This window comes from Plecotus auritus (genome assembly GCF_963455305.1).
Source record: "Plecotus auritus genome assembly, chromosome: 7".
NCBI lineage: Eukaryota > Metazoa > Chordata > Mammalia > Chiroptera > Vespertilionidae > Plecotus > Plecotus auritus.
Window position 1 is genome coordinate 101,121,784 of NC_137774.1, and position 24,274 is coordinate 101,146,057.

General features: G+C 38.6%; 1 protein-coding gene across 10 annotated transcripts in view; it reads right to left on the bottom strand.

Annotated features, from left to right (window-relative positions):
* SNCAIP (synuclein alpha interacting protein) overlaps positions 1-24,274 on the bottom strand; it is a 145,494-nt gene that overhangs the window by 102,893 nt on the left and 18,327 nt on the right. The window lies entirely within an intron of this gene.

The window sequence follows — 24,274 nt, forward strand, 5'->3', positions numbered from 1 at the left end:
CTGGCAGAGGAGGGAAGTTGGGGGCAACTGGGCCTGCAGGGAAGGGCAGTTGGGGGGGACCCAGGTCTGCAGGGGAGAGCGGTTGAGGGGGGGACCAGGCCTGCAGGGGAGGGCAGTTAGGGGTGACTAGGCCTGCAGGGGAGGGCAGTTAGGGTGACCAGGCCTGCAGTGGAGGGCAGTTAGGGGCAAACAGGCTGGCAGGGAGCAGTTAGGCATCAATCAGGCTGGCAGGGGAGTGGTTAGGGGGTGATCAGGCTGGCAGGCAGAAGCAGTTAGGGGCAATCAGGAAGGCAGGCAGGCAAGCAGTTGGGAGCCAGCAGTCCTGGATTGTAAGAGGGATGTCCAACTGCCCATTTAGGCCCGGCAGTTGGACATCCCTCAAGGGGTCCCAGATTGGAGAGGGTGCAGGCTGGGCTGAGGGACACACACCCCCGCTCCGTGCACGAATTTCATGCACTGGGCCTCTAGGGCCTCTAGTGTATGATAAGTGTGTATACATTTTGGGGAATATTTATTTTTCATCAAGTAGCTGTGCAATTTCATCAACTCCTCGGCTATAAATGTGGTGGTTGGGTTACAGCAGTGGTTTTCACACTGGCTCACCCTCACCCCACTCCATCTTGGGCGCTCAGAACTATCCCTGCTTTAACTACAACAGTTGTCTTTCCCCTCAAACAGCGCAATTATTTATTCAATTATTTTAAGCTTTTGGTTGAAAAGTACACAACTCATAATTGTACAGCGTAATGAATTTTCACGAACTAAAGCCATCTCCCTCTTGCCCCATTTCAGTCACTGCCCCCTCTTCAACCCTAAGTAACCACTATCCTGAATTCCAACACAGTAGACTGGTTGGCCTTGTTAGTTTTATAGAAATGGAATCACACAGTATGTATTCTGGTGCCTAGCTAGCTTCTTTTGCTCAACATAATGTTAGGAGACTCATCCACTGAATTGAGTTCAACTGCTGATTCCTTCCATCTCTATTGATGCTAATTACTAACACAGTTTACAAGAAAAAACACTTTTGAAGCATTCAGGGCAATAAAATTGATCAGAGTAATAAAGAGAACCATAAGTAGATAGTGTCTAGATGATATCATCTTTGTGTACATGTGTATTAAAGGATTTCCAAGTGGTTCTGCATCCACTGGTGATGAGTAACTGGGAGCTGGTGATTTTGAGTAACCTGTAACTCATTTGCACGAAGATAAAAGGAAATATTTGTTGAATGAATGGACTAATATACTCTTTTCAAGGAATCCAAGGTTGTCTTCTTATATTCTGTTATTTGCCTACAATGATTTTCTTGGCTTGTAACTGTGAGGATTAAAAAGCATGATTCTTTTCACAAGGTTCATAGTGGGCAAGAAAAGCTATTTGGAAGGATGAAGGAATACGCAGAGCACAGAGGATGTATATGGCAGTGAGACTACTCTGTATGACACTGTACTGACGGATACATGTCATTTTACATTTGTCAAAATCCATAAACTGTACACCACCAAGAATGAATCCTAATGAAAACTATTGACTTTGATGATAATGATGTGTTACTGTGGGCTTACCAAATGTAACAAATATTCCACTCTGGGCGGGGGGAGGCGTGTTGATAATGGGGGAGGCTATGCATGTGTGAGGACAATAAGTATTTGAGAAATCTCAGTATCTTCCTTTCAATTTTCTGTGAATCTAAACAGCTCTAAAAAATGAAGTCTATTAAAGTATTATAGAAAGTGGGGAATTGACAAATATCCAAGGACTTCCCATAAAGCATATAATTTCTAAAATACTTATATCAAAATAAATGTACAAAGATAGCATAGGGAAGGCTGAGAGACTATTCTTATTAGACAACTTTTCCCAAGAACTTTTACAATACAGTAGTCCTCTGCCTTATCCCAGGTTTCACCTTCCAAGGTTTCAGTTATCCCTGGTCTGAAAACATTACATGGAAATTTCCAGAAATCAACAATTCCTAAGTTTTATATTGAGTGTAGTTCTGAGCATCATGATGAAATCTCACACCAATCCACTCCATCTTGCCCAAGACATGAATCATCCCTTTGTCCAGTGTATCCATGCTATATACACTACCTGCCAATTAGTCCCTTAGCTATTTCAGTTAGCAGGTCAACTTTTGAGGTGCTGCCGTGCTTATGTTCAAGCAACCCTTATAATAAATAGTCTAAAGCTGCATCATAATGTCTACATTATTCACCTCACTTCACCTCATCTTGTGGGCATTGTATCATTCACATCATCATAAGAAGGATGAATACAGCACAACAAAATATTTTAAAAGCCCACATTCACATAATTATTATAGTATGTTGTTATAATTATTCTATTTTATCATTGGTTATGTTGTTAATCTCTTATTGTGCCTAATTTATAAATTAAACTTTATCATAGGTATGTATATGCCTAATATATAAATTAAACTTCATCATAGATATGTGCAGGAAAACCAGTATATATATACTGTTTGGTACTATGGGTGTTTTCAGGCATCCATTGAAGGTCTTGGAATATATACCCAATGGATAAGGGAGAACTACTGTAGTAACATTTCAAACAAAACTGTTTCTAGTACTTCTCTTTTCGTAATGAAAGTACAAATCTCTGTGATATTTCCAGTGGCTCTGTGTGAAATCTCAAAAAAATTATTTTTTTCTATATTTAGGATTTGAATTTGGAAAGGGAAAATTCAAAAAGTTTTCAGCCTGGCTGGTGTTGCTCAGTGGTAGAGATTCAACCTATGAATCAGGAGGTTACAGTTTGATTCCTGGTCAGGGCACATGCCCAGATTGAGGGCTCGATCCCCAGTAGGGAGCATGCAGAAGGCAGCCAATCTATGATTCTCTTATCATTGATGTTTCTCTCTCTCTCTCTCTCTCTCTCTCTCTCTCTCTCTCTCTCTCTCTCTCCCCCTTCTTCTCTGAAATCAATAAAACCATTAAAACATAAATAAATAAGTTTTCAGAGAAATGTAGAAATGATCATTAAGACTGGGTCATGGATGACTTTCAAACAATATTTGATTTCTTCTTTAATCAAAGTAACAAGAAAACATTTTAAAATAATCAAACATGAGTAATAAAATTAAGAAACAACTCTTTCATAAATGAGAAACTTTTTTCCCCTTAAATAATCAAATATATATTAAGGTCAAAATAAACTGCTTCTTAGACAAAAAAGTTTTGCTATCTAGGAAAATCACAAAGAAGTAAAGAATAATCTTTGATTTTGTATATGTGAGTGTTACTTAGCAAACTAAATAAATAAGACCATCAAAATTGGGCAAGCTTCCAAGGTTTAAAAAAAATCTCATACCTTGTTTTCAGACCTAGATATGATAAACCAGAGTACATAATATTTAATTTCCATGATTTGTCCATCATTAGAATGAGTCAGGAGGTCCAGGAGGTCAAATCTTACCTCAAAATAATAGTATATGTTGTTTATATTAATATGCAGTGCATTAATATTAAATCAATAAATACTTTTAAAAAGCTATATAAAATTTTAAAGAGGTTAAAAGATATATTTAAGAAAATCTCCATGAACCTCTTTTTGTATCGAGGAATTATTTTTCTAGCCCTACATAAAACCATAAAGAGAGGTTTCTAACACTTATGGTAAACAGAATCTTGAAAATAAACAATCACTAGAATCCCATTTTTGCACTTTGTCCTTCAGTAAGAGACATAGAAAATGCAGTAATCAGAGAAGACAACAAAAAAGTGGATTTAAACCCTATTAATGAGAACTCAATAGAAACTTCAATAATTTAAAAGAAACTATGAAATTTGTGGAATTTTTTTAAAGAAGGCTTATTAAAAACACATACTTATAAAAAATCATTGGAAACTTTGAAAAGACCTTTGAGATTTCTATGTAAACCGTGGTGACCATGGTAAATCTTTGATGACAATGAAGAACTGATATACAAGGAATTCCTCTCTCTGGGAATGTCTGGGTGAAATCTAATGAGAGGAACAGAGATAAAAAGATAATAAGCCCTGGCCGGTTTGGCTCAGTGGATAGAGCGTTGGCCTGCAGACTGAGGGGTCCCAGGTTCGATTCTGGCCAAGGGCATATGCCCGGGGTTGTGGGCTCGATCCCCAGTAGGGGGCGTGCAGGAGGCAGCTGACCAATGATTCTTTCTCATCATTGATGTTTCTATCTCTCTCTCCCTCTCCCTTCCTCTCTGAAATCAATAAAGAAATATATTCTGCCGAAACCGGTTTGGCTCAGTGGATGGAGCGTCGGCCTGCGGACTGAGGGGTCCCGGGTTCGATTCCGGTCAAGGGCATGTACCTTGGTTGCGGGCACATCCCCAGTGGGGAGTGTGCAGGAGGCAGCTGATTGATGTTTCTCTCATCGATGTTTCTGACTTACTATCCCTCTCCCTTCCTCTCTGTGAAATATCAATAAAATATATTTAAAAAAAAGAAATATATTCTAAAAAAGAGTGTTTTAAAAAAAATAAGTGACTTGACTGAAAATATGGCATGTTACCAATTCAATACATTTGTGAAAACATCATCGACAAACAATGAGCATCCATAATTTTGAAAACTGCACTTTGCCTATGGTCCATTAGCATTGTTGCTTCCAACACAGCCATTAGATGAATCAGATATGGCCTGCCTCATAGCAGTGGGGGAGGTCATAGCAGTGGGGGAAGTCATAACATTGGCTTTTTGGGAAACAGGAGGTCATCATTGCTAACAATTCTTCCTTCTGGGCCAGGCAATCATCTGGTCTTCTGGTACACAGCCGACACAGTTTATACAAACTCTTTTGGTTCAGGGTAGGGTTGGCCAAATTTGCTAAACAGCCAGCTTTCCCTGATGAGGTCAGTACAAAAATCCTAGTTACAGCTGGGTCCAAACACAGGGAGAAGATGTAGATGCTGCTGATTACTGCCCTTTGTTTGGGCCTGAGTCCTAATGACATTAAACAAAAAACACAAAAATACTGGTATGCTCAGTGCACAACTACTACAGAAGAAATAATATGTCTTTAATCAGTTTACATTCTTAATTTTCCTCTGGAGTCAATAAGTATACCTAATAACAGGGGGAAAGAAGATGTAAAATGAAGAGAGAAGACACCACAAAACAGAATTTAGATAGGGTAACCAAAGCATGAAAAAGAGTTAACACTTTTATATCCAAGAGAACAAAAAGTAAATATGCTGAATCAACAGAAAAATGTTGGTGCTATAGCAGAGATAGAATAAAATAAGATCTGGGTGACGATGACTGATGTGGTAGACACATAGTTAATGTTTCTAACAAAGCACTTTAGAATTAGAGAAAGAAAACAGCACTCAATACTGTAAGCAACAATAAATACTGAATCTTTACTATTACATGGTTTTTGGCGTCTGGCTTTTGTTAAAAAAAAAAAAATCCCTTTTTACCACCTTAACCTATTTTCCCTACTTCATTGTGAACACCCTGATCTCATCTTGTAGCTTCTTTTCCTTCCATCTTCCCATCTGGGATGCACCTTTTTTAGGAAGCAGCCCGAGAGTGGTTTGGATACTTGTCTAATGACCTCGTTGTACACATTATGTGACCTCCAGGCTTCATTGCATACATCAGCACAAAGAAAACCTAAAATAACATGGTTGTTGCCCCAAAACCCTTGCAATTAAGGTTGGTCAGTGATGAGCTATGAGTCAGAGTCTGAGCTAAAATATGGAAAGGCAGTTTATAAAATTTTCCTAGTAATCAACAATGATTCAGGCAAAACTCTTTAATCCTTGTAAACCCTTTGTGAGGCATTATTCTTTGTGCAGGAAAGAAATGCACAAATCTAAATTACAATAGCTATTTACCTTTTGTGGAAAAAACATAATAATATTAAAATACTGTCATCCCAATTAAAAGAATTTCATTAGTTGAACCTAATTCAATGAATTAATAGAAAAGAAGAAATTATCTTATATATTTAAAAGAAACTTAACTACCTCTGATATCTCTTTCCTCTAAAACATAAACATCAGCAACTTATCTATGGGTTTACAGCTGGGATGGACCCCTGACTTCAGATATTATTGTGCATAACTTATTTCAGATGTTGAAATGTGACATGACCAAGAAAATGCAATTCTTGAAATAAATCTACAGAGTAAACTTTTATTACAGTTGAATGAAACTTGGGGATTTTCTCCATTATTTCCTTTTCCACTATTTCCTAATGTAGTAAGAACATATTGAGTGTCTTTCTACCATGAGCAAATTATAGTATCCAGGTAGGGAGGAATACAACAAAGTTGTTCTTTCTAAAGAAAACTCAGCTGATGGGGGAGCAAAGGACTGTGGAAGCTGGGAGGTGGTCTACAGACTGGGGGTAAGGGGCTGTGACAGGTAGTCCAGCAGCCCAGCCACAGGCAGGGCAATGCTCCATCCAAAGCATTAAAGGGCACACTATGTGGCTAGAATAGGATGCATAATGGGAGGGGACAACAGAGGAGACTGGAAGAGTGAGGTGTGATGAGGTCCTGCCTGGCAGGTCCTCGACCTCTCAGAAACATAAATAGTACTATGTACAATGTTTTCTCTAAAGAGGAGAAATAACATGGGCAGACTGGGGAATCTCAGAGGGAAGTGGGGAGGGGATGATAGGAAGAGATTAACCAAAGAACTTACATGCATACATGCATAACCCATGGACACAGACAATAGTGTGGTGAAGACTTGCAGAAGGGGGCCCGGGGGGAGGGAAGCACGCAGGGGGAGGGAAGCATTGTGGGACCAGGTGGAGGGAGGTGAATGGGAGGAAACATGGGGACAGCTATAATACTTTCAACAATAAAGATAAATTTTAAAAAATAGAAAAATTTTGAAGAAATACAGAAATGAGTTGTCTGCTTAAGAATATTATTTCTTGTCACTAAAGACCTAATATGCTATTATTATTTTTTTTAATTTGACTTATATAAGGGAAAACCTTGGGTGTTTTCAATATAAAACTAGGAGAAAAATCATATCTATACTCATTTATTTGTTGTAAAGCTAATTATTGGAAGCTTTAATACCTTTTTGATGTACTATGAGTGTACTCACTAGAATCTTATGGGAAGCTTCAAAAATAGTTCAACCTCTACCCTCAGAGATTCTGATTTAATTGTTCTGGGAGTGGAATGCGGGCATCAGTATTTTTAAAGATGCCTCAGGTATTTTTAAGTGTGATCAGAATTGAGAATTACTGTGCTAAATTAATATTCTGAGAAGAGACAAATAAGTAATTTTTCAAGTTGAGGGTATCTACACATATGTGAAAGTACCAAGAACTTTCAAATTATCTGCAGAAACAACATATTCTTATGTGGCTATGCTTATGATCTGAGCATGCTCTACACATGTGCATGTGTGTGTGTGTGTGTGCGTGCACACACACACACACACACACACACACCCTATTGTTATCTTTGCAGTCTGGCCTCAAGCACAGAAGCCTGTCAAGAGACAAAAAGAATCATTCCCTAAAGCGCTCCTACAAGCCGTCAAAGAAAGCAGAGCTGGCAAACAGATGTTCTTTGCGGTTCAGATGCTGTGATCACCACTTTATCCCAGCAAGCTTTGAAAAGCATTTCTCACACAGGCTTTCCAGAGAGCTGTAATATGTTTTGGATGACAAAAAATTCATAGTCTACCTCTTCAAATAATTTTCAGATAAAATGAAGAAAATTAAATAACACCAGCTTCTTGAAGTTTCTACTGAGGGAAGTGGTTTTTGCTCCAGCAGCATTAAAACATTGGGTTATCTCTAATCACACGATAAAAATGAGCTCACTCACATCTGGGAATCATTCCTGGAAAACCTGCCTCTAACTCTGCTCTAATGATGTGGTACCATAGTTAATATGATTGAAAAAAACCCTACACAATCCATCGACAACTGCTTTCATTATATCCATAATTATATCCATATCATTAGTTTCTATTACAAGTCTGTAGTTCAAATAGCTCAGTAGTCAATAAAATGATTGCTTTCTATATGGCCACTAAAAGGTTTTAAAATTGATTTCTCAGCTTTACACTACCATGAACTGGACATGTCAAAATAGATCAAATGCATCATTTCAACCCTACATTGATTTACCCAAATTTCAATAAGTTAGAGAAGACTGTGAAAGTCCTATTATTCAATTACTTAAAGGAAGATGTATATTTAAGTGTCTACTGATTCAGTTGTCCAGGAGAGTATCCTATATAATAAAAGCCCAGCGACCGAATGGCGGAACGACCAGAACAATGGTCGAGCAGTCACTATGATGCGCAATGACCACCAGGGGCAGACGCTTAACACAGGAGCTGCCCCCTGGTGGCCAGTGCACAGTGCCGCTTGGCTGACCAGGATGAGCAGCGCTCCCATAGCAGGCCGATCCCCGCAGGCCACGCCCCCCCTACCAGTGCACGAATCCCGTGCACTGGGCCTCTAGTCTCTAATAATTTTAAAACTCTAAAACCCTATCAGTCCATGAATCTATGCTTTGCAGAAGATAGGCTATCATTGAATATATTGGTCACATTGCCTTCTACTTGAATGAAAAGAGGAAGTTTTATTTCATATTTGGAAAAATCATCAGCTACTTGAGACAAGCTCTATTCCCTCATCTATGACACTGGAATCCTACTTTTAACCTCTTTTAGTGATGTTAATGTACTTAGAAAATATAAAGCCACATAGAACAAATCATGGAATAAATGAAATACACGTCTGACTTTTTTGAAAGGTCTCTGAGAGGATGAATTCTAAAGAACGACAAAAACACTACGAGCCAAACCACACAGTGTAAGCCATCCTGTTGAGTATCCAAAAGTCACAGGAGCATGCTTTTCTTCAATCTCTAACATTCCAGAAAGATCTGCAGCTATCGGCTGCACTGGACCATCTCAAGGAAGTAATCATTAGAGGCTGTGTTTTCCTGGAGGGCCTGGCCAGATCATGCTCATCTTTGTATTTCCCCATACCACCTTACATGACATTTTGTATTTAGCAATTTAATATGTCTACTGATTAAACATATTTCTAAAATGTTCCATCATACAGAATTTCAGAGAAGGGCTCTCTGAAATTTTTTTGTTCTCTGTCACCTCCACTCATCCCATTATCATTATGAAACTATGCAAAAACCCTGACTCTTAGGTGTTGGCCAATGTTATTCTCCACAAAGGATAAGATATGGTCATATTATGCCATTAACAGAAGATGAGAATAACAGAGGTCATGAGGTCTAGGCCTCCGTCAAGAATCAATCACTAATGCACTGGGTGAGACTGGGTGAGTCAACTGCTCTCCAAGCCACAGCAAATAAAGGAATATAATAGAATGTTTACTTTGGTTCTTCCAGTTGTGTTACAAATCTATAATAAACATATGCCAATCCACAGCCCTGGGGCTGTCTTACACTTTTCAGACATTTTTTATGTATATCTCAGGAAGCAGGTATGGGGAAAAGAAAAAAAAAAACACCAAATCCAGTATTCTTATTAACTATATATTGATCCTATGTTTAAAAGTAAGAAACATTACATTCTCTGAAATAGCTAAATAGGCATTATAATTAAGAAAAACATGAGGACACTCTAGTCAACCACAACAATGAATTTGATATTAATATTTTTGAAAAATAAATTGTCACAGCCCTTTTTGTTAATGATACCAGTGAATTCTGGCACCTTCCCATGGCCAGGTTGGTAATTCTTGTCATGTAAAATGTCAGTGGTGTTCAGTACACAGCCTGAAAGGGCTGCATTCTTCACCTTACCACTACACATGTCCATAACTTTTCAAGACCAAAACATATTTGGTGGAATGTATATTTGCTAAGCTTACAGTGCATTAGCCCATTCATTTCTGGGCCTTATAATTAAGTGAAGGATTTTGTGTTCTATCTTTATAATAAAATGCACATTTCCTATTAAATAGTTCCTATTTAAATAGTTTTACTACTTAAAACATTTGCAATGGATTAAATTTAGAGATCTGAAAAAAAAGTACAAAATAAGTAAAAAATTAAAATAAAAATTTTTAATTCTCAATGCATAATTTGCTTAAAATCCCAAACTTCAGTTGTTAGTTTTGAAACTACAAAACAAGCATTCAAAGGATGCTTGTTCTTCCATACCTTCCAGGGAAACCACCTAATGATAAGCTTTTGCTTACTGACACATTTTCAATTGTTGCTTTTATAAGAAGTGTTGGTATTTTCCTATTGCTTTCTCACTTCATACATCATCTGGGCTTTCCCTCATTTCTTTACAGCTCAAAGCTTTCTCTCATCTGAAGCCATTGTTTGCTTGACGTGAAAAAATAAGACTCTAGTAAAACTAATTACATCAGATGAGGGAAAAACCGAAATCTCAATTATGGAATCATTAATTCTAAAACCATTAGGTAGAATTATCATACTTGAAGCAGTGCTTTTTCATTCAGCAATTTATTTTAAGCTATATTTGCAACCTTTAATATCTTCACTCTTTACTTTTTTATAGCAAGTGTCTCTAATCGACTCATTTAGTCAATAATTATTCATGCATTACAAATTACGTGCCAGGCATTGATCTATGATCTGGGTTTACAGTATTAAATAAAACACAAATTTCCTACTTTCATTTAGCTTACATTTTGATGGGGGAAGAAGATAATACACAGTTAAATACACAACGTTAAGTTGAGAAGGGGGCTGGGAAGATAGAGCATGGTGAGAGTGACGGTCACAGGGTTATGCTGTTTTTGAATAGAGTGGTTATGGGAAGACCTGGTAAAATAACATCTGGGCAGAAGAATGTGAAAATAAAATAAAAAACAAACCCACCTTGGCCTTAGACCTTAGCCATATTCCCCACATTAGCTTCACCATCAACAGAACTAATATTTTGATCCATCTCTAACCCTGGTTTCTCATCTGGAGAACCAGAGAGCAGTGGTTCTCAACCTCATGTGATTTTGCCCCCAAGGAGATATTGGTCAATGTCTGGGCATTTCTTTTATTTTTTTTATTGTTGACAATATTACAGATGTCCCCTATTCCCAGCCCCTCTTTGCCCCATTTCACTCAGCCCCACCTCACCCCAGGCCTTCCCACACTATTATCTATGTCCACGGGCTATGTGTATATGCATATATGTTCTTTCATTAATCTCTTCCTGTCACCCCACCCCTCACCCCTCTGAGATTGTCACAACTGGGAAGAGGTTGCTATTCGAATGCTGCTAAATATCCTGCAATGCACAGAGACAGTCCCTACAACAGCAAATTATATCGCCCACGATGTCAATAGGACAAGGGTTAGAAAGAAACCCTGCCATAGAGGACGAGGCATGCCTGGCCTCTCCCAAACCCTCCATAACTCCCTCAGAGAAAACAAACAAGGGCATCTCATCCTCTAAGATATCTATGCAGAGCTTATTTTTAAATGTCTCAGTGATTCATTAAAGCAAGATATATTCACAAATATTTTATTACTTCAGTTTAAATAACTGCTTACATGTAAAAGCCATATCATTGTTCTTTCAAATATCCTGGAATTAAAACTTGCACTAACTTCAAGAGTCCCCAGTTCAAATCATTGAGTTTTTAAAATGTGTTCCTACTCTAATGAGCAGTTTGAATGAAAGATTTCAGACGGTGATGACTGTTAGGATAGTGAGAAGAAGGGAGATCATCAGAAAACTACTTGACTGGCAAGAGTTTAGTTCCCTACGCAAATACTTAGCCATACACCACTAAGAAACAAGCAGAAAATAACACCTGGTTAATTTAGTTTGAAAGCTAAGCACCTAAGTAGTTTTCAACCCTAACATCTTCAGTTTGTAGTGTGTCATTGAAAAATCTGGTTGGTATTAAGGACTTCTATAATTTTAACTCATGAACAGATTTGTGAAAACTATTTTAAGATCCCATCTGTCATGACATCTCTTCCAATACAAGTGTAATCACAAGTTTAAGAGGAAAGAAAGAAAAAGACATTCTATTTGTTTCTTACTTAAGGCAAACATGGAGATAGAATTTCACATATCAATTGCAAAAATCTCTTACACACCATCTAAGAGCAATATATTTTAAACATTCGGCCACTAGAAAAAGAGCAATGCCTGCTTATCACACTGTCACCATGAAAACCAGTGACAGGATGCAGAAGCTAACATTGTGAAATGCACTGTACATACTGGTGAGTGGATTAGACAGTTGGGAGGACACATGGCCAAGTTAATGGCATGAGTTTTGGAGGCAAGGTTGAGTCCTTTTACCACCAATTACCTGAAGATGGCCCTGACTGGTTTGGCTCAGTAGATAGAGCGTCGGCCTGCGGACTGAAGGGTCCCAGGTTCGATTCCGGTCAAGGGCATGTACCTTGGTTGCGGGCACATCCCCAGTGGGGGGCGTGCAGGAGGCAGCTGATCGATGTTTCTCTCTCATCGATGTTTCTAGCTCTCTATCCCTCTCCCTTCTTCTCTGTAAAAAATCAATAAAATATATTTAAAAAAAAAAAAAAGAATAACCATGGACAAGTTCCTTAAGCTCTCTATAAGTGCCAGCTTCTTTGTCTATCAGTTGGGGGTAATGGTCATCAAAGTTCCCTGTAAGACTGTCATCAGGATTAAACAAGGCAACATCTGAGAGTACTTGCACTTCACTGGGCGCTGCATAAGGTTTCAATAATGACTGACAGCTATTAGTGCTGTCATTAGCTGCGTGTGGATTGAAATGATTCTGCCTTTTCTTCAGCATCAAAATCCATATCCAACTATCTGAATCATGGTAAAGAGATCTCAGATCTTTGCTTGCCAAAGGCCCCTGAAAACCTGCAGTTGTCTCCCCTGGACATTACCTGAGGATTTTTGCACTGGGAGCAGTGACTGCTGGGAAGGAGCAGAGCCATGCTGGTTCTGTTCTTCCACTCCCCACACCACCCTGCTCAGTCTTCTCTACACTCTGACATAAGTAGTGGGATAACAAGATGACAATGGACCAACCATTGAGGAAAAAGGAGGGGTGGAAGAAAGGAAATACCAAAAAAAAATTAAAGACTTGGGTATATTATTATCAATGGCTGGCGATCTACAGCCTGATCTGTGTGCAAACACACAGCTGATGGGCAACCACAGCTAAAATCCAAAATATCCCAATTGTACCATCCACAGAACTATCAGTTCCACTCTCCTAGAAAGAGAGGTAGCTTGAAGACAAAAAGCATATTTTTATTTAAACTCACTAGGAAAACTGTCTTAAAGTGTATTTTATATTTCTTTAACTTTTGATTCTATGACATAATCAACAAGCGAATTTATGAGAAACAAGGAATTTTGGAAGCAGCTAAAATCAGGAAGGGGTCTGTTTATTAAGTGCTGGCTATTCCCACCATACCCCAAAGTATCTCCTCCCACTGAGCATGTCCAAGATACTAGGGTTGGATTTCAAATTGAGCCTGTCCAAAGACAATGGAGTTTCTGACAGAATCCCAAAAGCTGATTCTCTTACTGATCATCTGAGGAGGTAGTGGAGGGACCACAGGTTTAAACAGTGACATAAGGCATAAACAATCCTATTATTTCCCAAATAAAAGTGCAAAGTAAACTGGAGGCTCGCTGCAGTTGTTTGAATTTAGGCAGTTATTTTAAAACCTGGGATTGGGTTATTTTCCAGTAGATTTAAATCTGAGTCTTTAAATGGCTTGCCTTTTTTTAAGTAAACTTTAGTTATTCCTTTTTTTAAAATAGTTTATTGATTTTGAGAGAGAGAGAGAGAGAGAGAGAGAGAGAGAGAGAGAGAGAGAGGTGAAAGTGAAACATCAATAGGCTGCCTTCTACATACCCCCTACCAGGGATCAAGCCTGAAACCCCAGGAATATGCCCTGACCTGGAAACAAACCGGCAACATTTCAGTGCATGGGATGATGCCCAACCAACAGAGCCACTCTGGCCAGGGTCGCTTGCCTTTTTAACATTAATATACTGAACAGCTGATAGGCTTACCAAACTGGGAGAGAGATTTTATTTTTCTTTTAAGTAAAGGTACCATGAAACTATACAAAATGAACACTGCAATGAATAATGCCAATTTTTATGTTTCAGGGTATGCACTTCCAATTTGTATGTATTAGCTAGAAAATTGGTAAAGTAGCCAATTCATTTACCCTGAAAACTGAAAACCACTTAAGTTCAAAATCTTCAGGAGGCCAGAGAATTGAGACTGCTCAACCTGAAAGCTCTGTATACTTCCCTTTCAACACTTTAAAAATGTACCCCACCAGTTTTAAGAGAGACAAGGTGCTGATTATCCTCACTGGTTAGCCAAGACATGAAGTAGAAATTTCTGGCACTAGAGGTTCTAACTCTAAATATGTGCTTCCTTATGGTGAAGCTCCTGGGGTTAAAGGAAAGGGAGGGGTGGCGGACCAAAAATGCATTAATAAACATTTTCCTTCCTTCTTAGTCCATGATCACTTGATTCAATTTATGAATGCCCAATCTCTGTTTACGCTTAAATCCTAAGGTACTAAAGCTAATTATAAAAGCTCTCATGTAAGCAGCCTGAAAATCAGCTTAATAAACAGGTATTACTCACCATCAGCAAGTACCTAATAAATTTGTCTGAACACAGGTGAAGAGGTAATAAAATCTACTTGAAAATTTCCATGGACTTGTAGGATCATGTGCTTCTTTGCAGTAATGAAATATAAGTATTCACATCATTTAATAAAAAGAGTCACTGACATGATTGCGTATGTTTGTAGGACAAAATCATACTGAATATAAAGAATATTTTGCACAATTTTTGCCAAGTTGAGGAGAGATCCACTTTTGCTAAGTTTAAGGAGAGGTCCACTTTCTAAACGATTTTCTTGGCTGCTGTAAATATTGTGAAGACTATTCCTTTGTTTGGAGGTGTCAACAGTTCTCATCGGTCTTTTTACCTGGTGATTCTTAGTATGTTTTAAAAATATTTTTATTGATTTCTGAGAGGAAGGGTGAAGAAGAGGGAGAGAGAAATAGAAACATCAATGATGAGAATCATTGATAGGCTACCTCCTGCATGTCCCCTACTGGGGATCGACCCCACAACCCGGGCATGTGCCCTGTTCAGGAATCAAATGGTGATGACCTCCTGATTCATAGGTCGACGCTCAACCACTGAAAAACACCAGCTGGGTGATTCTTAGTATTTTTGATGAATGAGAGGAACCAAAGCTTTCCTAGTGAAGGAAGGGAGAGATATGTGTTGGAGAAAACTGGAATGTTACATGACTCCCTTCTACTTATCCCCATCTTCATCCCCACTTACTTCTTAATGCCAGGTATCTTAGTACAAATGAGGGGAAACGTGATGGTTCTCTGTACTCACATATACAATAAGGGAACATGACTACAGAGTACTACTCACATTTGCCTCCCCAGTATTTAAAATAACTCAGTTGCATCCTGACCCCTCCTCACCCATCCCATGTTAAAGAAGCACAGTGGAATTCCCATGTTCTCCACTGAGAAATCAACACATGGAAAAACTACCTAAGGTGCAACTGAGAAAAGAATCTCCCCACAATTTCCAATTCTAAGTAGGTTTTACACGGTGTCTTTTTCTAAACTCCTTGTAAGGGCAATTTATGAGCTCCTGATTGCTATAACATATTGTGCTCTTAAAAAGAAAAAATGGTAATAGTAGTTTGGCTCCTTGTTGGCATTCCATTTTTTATAGATTATTATATTGTCTTCAAGCTGGGTTGAGTCTGAAATTAATATAATTAGCCTCCTGCTCAGCTGCAAGCATCTATTTTCCATTCTCATTCGTCTCTCCTCTCTGCCCCTGCAGGCGACTTGGAAAGGAAAGAAACCTATGTTCCATGGTCTAACATTCAGCGTTAGTTCCCAGACTTCTGTTCTAGAAGCCAGTATCAGTCAAACGTGAAAACAACTCGAGAAATCACAGGAGACCCTTCACCACCAACCGGCTTGCTTTCCATAAATAGCACTTACACTTTCTGTTTTAAATGTTATAAAAACATATCAGGAATATCAGACAGACAAATGATCAGATAAAAACTGGCCACAAAGGCTTGAATCAGGACAGGAAATCTCATAGTGAGATAGAAGTGGGAGGAAATTCGGTATCCAATTCTGGAGCAATCAATAATAAAACACAATATTCCAAATGAAACAGGATTCCAAACAACCCCGCCCCCACCCGCTTTCGGCTAAAAGTACATTTACATGGTTTAAACTAGAAAACTGGAGGGTCACTATATTTTTCACACTTGAAGAAAATTTAAACTTACCGAAGTTTGATTTTATTCTGAAGACTCTGTTAAGTTCATCAGTTTCCTACTCAAACTATGTAAACCCAAGCATGTAAAATGGAAGACGACCCAAGACTTCCAGTTTCCCGTGACTCAGAGGGAAATGTGAACACAGGAGGCCTTTGGGCCACATGGAGCACACACACGGGATTGATTTGGCCCACTTGGTATTCTAAAAATAAGGAATTTTACAAAAACATCCATAGTTTTGTCTCCTCTTGAAAATCAGAGGTGGAGGATGTGGCACTACCTTCCCAAATGATTGCAAACCCAGCTGCTTCCTTCAGACTAGGCCTGCCCATTCAGCTGGTGCCAGTTTCCACTCCTCCCCACTAGATAACAGCCAAGTCCCCCGCTAGTATCCAAGTACTTCCTGCCTCTGCACGCATCGGACTTTAGGATCCCTGCCCTAAAAGCAGAGGTGCGTGTGAATCCTGCTATAAACGCTTATGTTTAGCCCATAAAGAGGTTTTAGGAAATGAGCATTCCCTGGAAGACTTGGGCCAACAGACTCGAATAACACACAAAACCTCATTCCAATACTATTGGGATCTAAAATAATGTTGAAACCTAAAAGTCTTTATTAAATCGTTCTACATTTATGAGTTCTCAAGATATGATATTAGTACTTGATTTCTGACTTCACTGTAGGAAAATAGAGAACTCAAAGGCATCTTTAATGTGGTTTTCACTCATATTATTTCACTTATAATTGTCAGTGTCAGCATAGCTAATATATGTAAGTATAGATATGAAATGGTATTACTGTAGTCCTGTGACCATTTTAATACCCAGAACAATAAAAATAACAAATGCTTAGTTGGTCTTGACTATAGCACAAGTAGTATAATCCAGTTTATAGATGTTTAGATTAATGCTGATAAATTGTGAATATGTATTTTTAAGCTGAGTGACTTGTTAATGAACACTCATGAATGCATGTGTTCATGATGTATTAAAATCTTTGTTTATATAATGATACTCTTATTTTTACATTTCAAAAAGCAAACATACTGTCATCTGTTTTTAATACTAAAGTCCCAAATAATTTATAATGCAGCTATACAATATATATGGGACACTGAATCAAGGACGCAGAAATATCTGCTCCACCCAACTGTTCTCAAAATCCCCCACTAAATTAATATTGAGCTAAAAACCAAAGACATAATGAATAAAGTAATAGTTACTTGAGAAAATGCTTATAAAATACTTCAGATTGTGATTATTTGACATTTACTTCGTTATATAAAAGAATGCATGTGACTACATATACTACAATGCCTCTCCTTAGTCCATTTTTTACTATAGAAGATAAAATATTATCTGAAAATCTGACAAATATCTTTAAATTCTCCTGGGTTATTCACCACAAGCAGTACCCTATTAAAATAAGCAAAGGAACAAGAGAACCTTGTCTATTTCAATTGCGCTGTCAACAGCAAACCAGAGGAAGCCGACATGCAGAGCAATGGAAATGTTGTATCATTTGTAACTTGAATCAACTGGGGGGGTCAGTCAACCATATTCTCTCTCAGAAGATAGAACACAGTATAGTTCAGACATTCTAATCAAATGAGAAGCCCACAGGAAGTTATTCAAATCTAAATGAGGTATACATTCATTTCAAATGTCACATACTTCAAGTGTATCTACTTATATTTTTTCCCTAATAGCCACTCAAATGGTTTCTTTCTACTGGTTCCAGAATTTGCTCATAATAAATAAGATCATTATAATGGAGGGTCATTCAAAGGCTAGTTTGTTTCTGTACTTAATACACACACACACACACACACACACACACACTTTTCTTTCCCCATGTTAATCCCACTGAAGGGGGAAGTAAGCACGGGACTTGGAATCAGTTTCACCTCTGTCTCGCACCACATTTTAGCAGCATGAGCTTCTATTCCCTGCCAAATCATCTATTAGATGGGGGAAGAGGTATAGGGTAAAAGTCATCCCAGAACAGACCTATTTTCATAGGATGCTGGGTCCCTGTCATCAGCACTACAGTCCTGCTTAAGTGGAGATAAAAATACTTGCCTCTTACCTATAGAAATCATGACAAGGGTCAAATGAGTATACACTCCGTTTAAAGTAAAATTTCTGAGTTTTTTTAAGGACAAAATGCTGAATAAGGAAACAGGTAAAACTAGGGTGAAAGTTTTCTATTGAAACAGAAAATCTTTGGCTAAGGTTCAAGGGTCAGAACCAACAACACGGTATAGGACCAAGAAAAAGAACTTATATTTGGACAGGCTTGGCTTAGAGTCATGACTATACCACTTAGTAGCTGTGTGATCTTGAACAAGTCACTTAACCTCTCTGAGTCTGTATATTTATCAGTAGAATCAGGACAACAGTACTGTCCTCACAGGGGAGTAACACAGACTAAACTACATGTTAAGTTCCTAACATTAAGACTAATACCGTGCATAAGACTAAAACTGGCTCACTTTATTTATCTATTATTAGTCCAATCACGTTATCTATTATAAAACACATATTTTCTCTTGATAACCAGTACATAACTAAATATATGACCTCTTTCTCTTTTCTATACAAAAAAAGGCTTATTCAGGTAACAAAATTTCTTTTAGCCTTATTGCCTTTGTACAAATGAGACAACTGTGACAACTGTATATAGTATAACTTCAACGTCCACAATAAATGGAGAAATTATTTTTTATTATTTCAATTTTTTTTCTTAAAATGTCAAAACATTTGAGTCAGTTACTATAGAAAGTACTGCTGTATGTTACTCAGATTCCCTTTTAAGACCAAAGGACTGACTCCCTCAGCTGCTGGGAAGGAATGCCTTTAGCTGTCCACCTTCTCTGGGAATTGCCCTTGGCTGGAGAGAGCCTCCAGAGGCCCGCTGTATCCAATGACTGGCTGGCACGGGCTTGCACAGGACAGGTCCTCTTGCCCCAACTTGGTACACTGCTGAGGAGCACCCTTTACAGGTCGCCTGAGGCCTCTGGTGACACGGAATCAGAGCCCAACTTCTGCCCCTATCTGCTTCCTTCCCCTCCTTACACAGGTGTTGACCCCAAGAAAACTCTCTAACTTCCTCCAGAGTCTGTTTCCCAGGGAACCTGATGTACAACAGTAAAACCATCTGCCTGAACTCATTGCACTTTAAAGGTTACTAAGGTCTGACTTCCTGTACCATCGTAACTAAAACACATTTTATTGTTCATAAGAGCTGATGCATCTGCTTTCTCTACAAATGGGTCCTTTTAATTGAGGAAGATGAGAGAAGAAAATAAAAACAGGTTAATTTAGCCACATAGTTAGTTTTCCCCAGTTGATCCGGGAATTGAGTGGTTAACTGAACTAAACAGCTATTTGGACATTGTAGAGACAATGCCTCAGATATGGCAGATGAAGTAGCCTGTCTTTTGGGTCCTTGGCAATTGTTCAACTCAAACTTCTCTATAAAAATGTTTTCCCCTTAACAACTACATTTCACTAAAGATGAATGCTAAAACATTACATTTGTTTCTATTTAAAATAAAGCATTATCTTCATTGTCAATAAAAAAACAAGGAAAAGTTCTTAAAAATATGTACTTATGTTGCCTAAAAGTCTTCCTCCCACCTTTTCAACGATGTTAGTTGTTACAAGTGAAGGAGCTTTGTCAAATGCTTTTAAAAGTATCTTCCAGCCAAATCTACACTGATTTAATAATATCTCTGGCAATTCAATAACATTTCCTGAAAACTACAGTAACTACATCCACACCTATAGGGTCAATATCACTTTTGCCCAAGGGGCATAAGTTGAAAGAATCATTCACAAATTACTGGACACTTACTCAAAATCAGTGATTTATTCATTTGTATGTTGTGATAAAGTATTTTAAATGCTATTTAATATAGAACCTCTGTAAAGTTGCATATCTAAAAAGATATTTGTCAACTGCAGAATAAAACTTTTAAAAGAAACAATTTTTCTAACATAAATCCAAAATTCCTAGATGAGGCCTTTGCTATTATTTTCCCTCACTCAATTTTACTACCTGATGTCCACAAACATGAACCTGTGTGACCTCTTTTACTTGTCAACTCTCTGCTGTAACGGTTGTGATATCAATTACTCAGGTGTTGACCTTAAACAAAGACTTGACTAACTCACTTTTTCATACAATATACTCTGACAAATCATCTTAATTTGTCACCCATATCTGAAAGAGACAATACAGTGTCATGATCAAATGTGTGGGCTTGGGTCTGAGGTCTCCAGGTTCAGTTCCCAGCTGGGCCTCTTGTTAGCTATGTGACTTAAGCAAGTCACTTAAAAACTTTCTATGCTTCTTTTTTTTTTCATCAGTATAGTGGTGATGTTAATCATTCCTATCTCACTGGGTTATTGTGAAAATTCAATTAGTTGACTTACGTAAAGCATTTAGGGCAGTGCCTGCACATGATAAGTTTGTGTTCGCTATAATTAGTGTGCCATTCTATTTTCATTTTCCTTGAGTTCCTCTTCTTATAACCTCTCTGGAGAATGCTAGCCCGCTATAGCATCCTCTGGCATTACTACCTCATCCATCCTCTTGGTTAACTTCTCTCTTCTTTACAAAGCTCAGTTTCCTTATGGACCTACTTTCTCTTGTGGCCACCACCTCCTCCATAACCATCACAGCATATATTCCGTTGCCCCATTGTTTCTGAATTATCATCATCTGTTTCCCACTATGTCCTATAAAATGTAAAATGTGATTTTCTAACATTTCTAGTCATAACCTGCAAGGCACACAAAAGGCAGGACTGCTGCTCTTGTGCCATCTTGCGCTGGCTTGTTTAATGAGTTACACAGGGTGGAGCAAACGTAGGTTTACACTTGTGAGTACGAGAAACACGGTTTATTCTTGTACTATTATTTATTATTATATTATTCCCCATATGAACAACTGTAAACCTGCTTTGCCCTACCTAGTATCGTAAAAGCACTGCCTTGGTTAAATTTGGCAGAGAGATACCACAGTTGGCATGCTCAAGGGAAATGGTAGACCAACTAGAATGTAGGATGTAAAGATGCAAATTAAATATGCACTTGAATTTTGAAGAGCCACTATTTTTCTGGCAATCAGGTATGGTCTCCATCAACAGTGTTTTTATACCTACTTCATCTAATGTTATCATTGACAATAACAGTTCTGGTTTTAAGAGTTCCAGAGGTTCTTCAGGGCTGTGTGAGGTAGAAAGCCGTAGATCTTGTTTTTACAGCGACTCCCGTGTATTGGTCACAAAGGCAGGCTATAGCAAAGCCTGGTGGGACTCAACAAACTGAGGAGATAGGACCCGGAAAACACCTAACCCGCAAAGAGGTTCCGTAATAATTTGACATTTTTATAGTCACATTTTTTTAGCCATAGCAGCACTTCAATGGGAAGCATTATAGTATTTCAATTTAGTCATTTATCTAAAAGTGAATTTTATCTTGGCTCATAAATAAACAGTGACATCCCAGCAATTTGAACAGCTCAGCATCACCTTCTGCTGCAAAGCTCATTTTACAATTACAGAAACACAGACGGCAGAAACACAGTACATGTGCCATGTTGCTTAATCTCTGATTTATGGCTCCTATCTTTAGGCTAACCTCTTTCTGTAAACTACACAAAGTTGTACGAGCTCAGCTATTCCATTCTTATTTCTAATCTTAATGGGTTATTTTCTCCCTCGTGGCCATCTCTCTCTACCAAATAGGTTAGAGAGAAATTACTCTTTCAATTCACCAAATACTAGCCGGTGTCTCAGTATGTTCTCAGTTTGAAATAAGGAGTACATTTCCCTGGCTGGCTCTTCCAGAAAGCCCTTCTCTTCTGCCCCTGCCCTCCCCTGGCTTGCTCTAGTGTGCCTCACAGCAAGCCTTCACGGGCAGTGCTGCCTGCTCTCCCCCTTTTCGCCAGGCTCCCGCAGCCAGTAGGCGAGGCAGCAGCAAATTAAAATGGCACAGGAGGATGGTTTCTCCTCCAGTTCCATTTCGTCTGCCTTTTAGCTGCAACACTTGGATAGTTAGAGTCACTCCCGACTTCACCCACAGTCTATCTACAGCTCTAGGTCTTGTCACATAGGTCAGGGAACACTGGAGATGTCTTTTATGGCAATGCATGTAATTTGAAGTGTGAACCCTAAGAAAGAAGACTCCTACTAAAAAAGGGTTCCTCGTGGCTAAAGGGGCTCAAATTACAAAAGAAAACAACACACACACAACACAAAAACAGAGCCTAGAAGCCACTTCCATACAGGGCCTCTCAAGCAAACTGCCCTTCAGGGAGAACTGAACTCCCTCCCTGCCTGTACTGTGTTTCTGCCTCCTGAGCGAGCCCTTGTTAAGGAGTTCCTGGAATCCTATTTCAACCAATAGGACTGAGACTTTCCCCATCCAATTGGAGCTGTGCAGCTTCACCTAACCAGAGCAGTTCTTTTCTGACCAATAAGGGTAGCAGTGCCTTTTGAACCAATTAAACTGTGAGGATTTGGAGTCCTCATTTGCATGAGGACAAAGCAATCAGAGACCAGGGGTGGGAACTTCTGTCCATAACAGCCACTACCTTCTGGCTCTGAGAATGCACTTTCCCTTCCCACAGAAGACTTTTTCCCTGGCTGGAGCTGAAACACAGAAGACGTCTTGCAGGAGCACAGTGGAGCAGACCAGCAGAGCACAAAGCAGACTGAAAGAAGCAGAGCAGAGCTGTCTAGCCAGAGAGGGGCCTGGCGTCTGGGCTGCCTGGCCCCAGGACTGCCTCACAGCTATGCTGTTTTCACAGACTTGCTGTATCACAATTGAGCTGTTTTGCACTGAGTAAAATGTCCCTCTTCGCACCCCAAATTGGGGATTCCTATTGGCATTGAAATGGCACTCATGATGATCAGTTGACAGGATGAAATCTGTGTCTTGCTCAAGGCCCAAGATGATGAGACTAGGTTCTTATGTCTTCCTTCTCCTGTAAGTGAACGTTACTGACCTGGCAGGTGTATGTCCAGGTTTGTGCTTTAGGGTTGTTGCTAATGATTTGTTGCATTATCGATGGATTTTCTTCACTGCTTTTCATTATTTTGTTGTTATGTGGAAGGCAGAAGAAATGTATTTTTACTCCAACATTTAAAAATATGAGTGTATAAAAACTTCCGTAAAAATACAGAAAGATGCTGATGATATAATACTAAGTGAAAAAATGCAGGCTACAAAATAATCTATCCAAGATGACACATAATTATGATATCAAATACATGAAGGGGATAACACACCAAAATGTTAACTCATTGTGTTCAGAGTTGAAGGATGATTTCACATTTTTCTATCGATACTTCTTTGTAGTTTCCAAGTTTTTTGTTTTCAGACAACAAGTGTTACATTATATTCAGCAAACAATGTGTACAAAATACACTCATCTGGCAGCATAGCCTGTTTAGGACTCTCTACTAAGCACAGGCTTATATCTGTACACTTATTCATTCAACAAACATTTACTCAATTTCTGCTATGGGCCAGGCGTTATGCTAAGTTTGGGGAATATAGTAGTGAACAAAGGAAAGTCCTCATATCAGCTTACATGCAGTGGGGGGAGTTAGACAATAAATAAGCAAATAAACATAGGCTAAGCTAAGCTGAGGTAGGAGCTATAACAGAAAAAAGTAACATGAGGTAAAGTAAAGAGAATGATAGCAGACTGAGAGGAGACACCAAATGTATTGAGTCTATATCCATTAAAAAAAAAAAACACACAAAGCAGACAAGTCAAAGAAGCTATAAAAGCTTCACTATCTGTGCTTATTCAGTGTTCATTATTGGTTGGGCAGTAATTAAGCCAACAATTTTTTTTTTTTTATTTCTGGGCAATTCTCCTTAAGGACACAATACTTTTACCTTGAAATACATAGGGACTAATGATATGTTCTGAGCATCTGGAAAATATCATATTTTAAGGGTTCT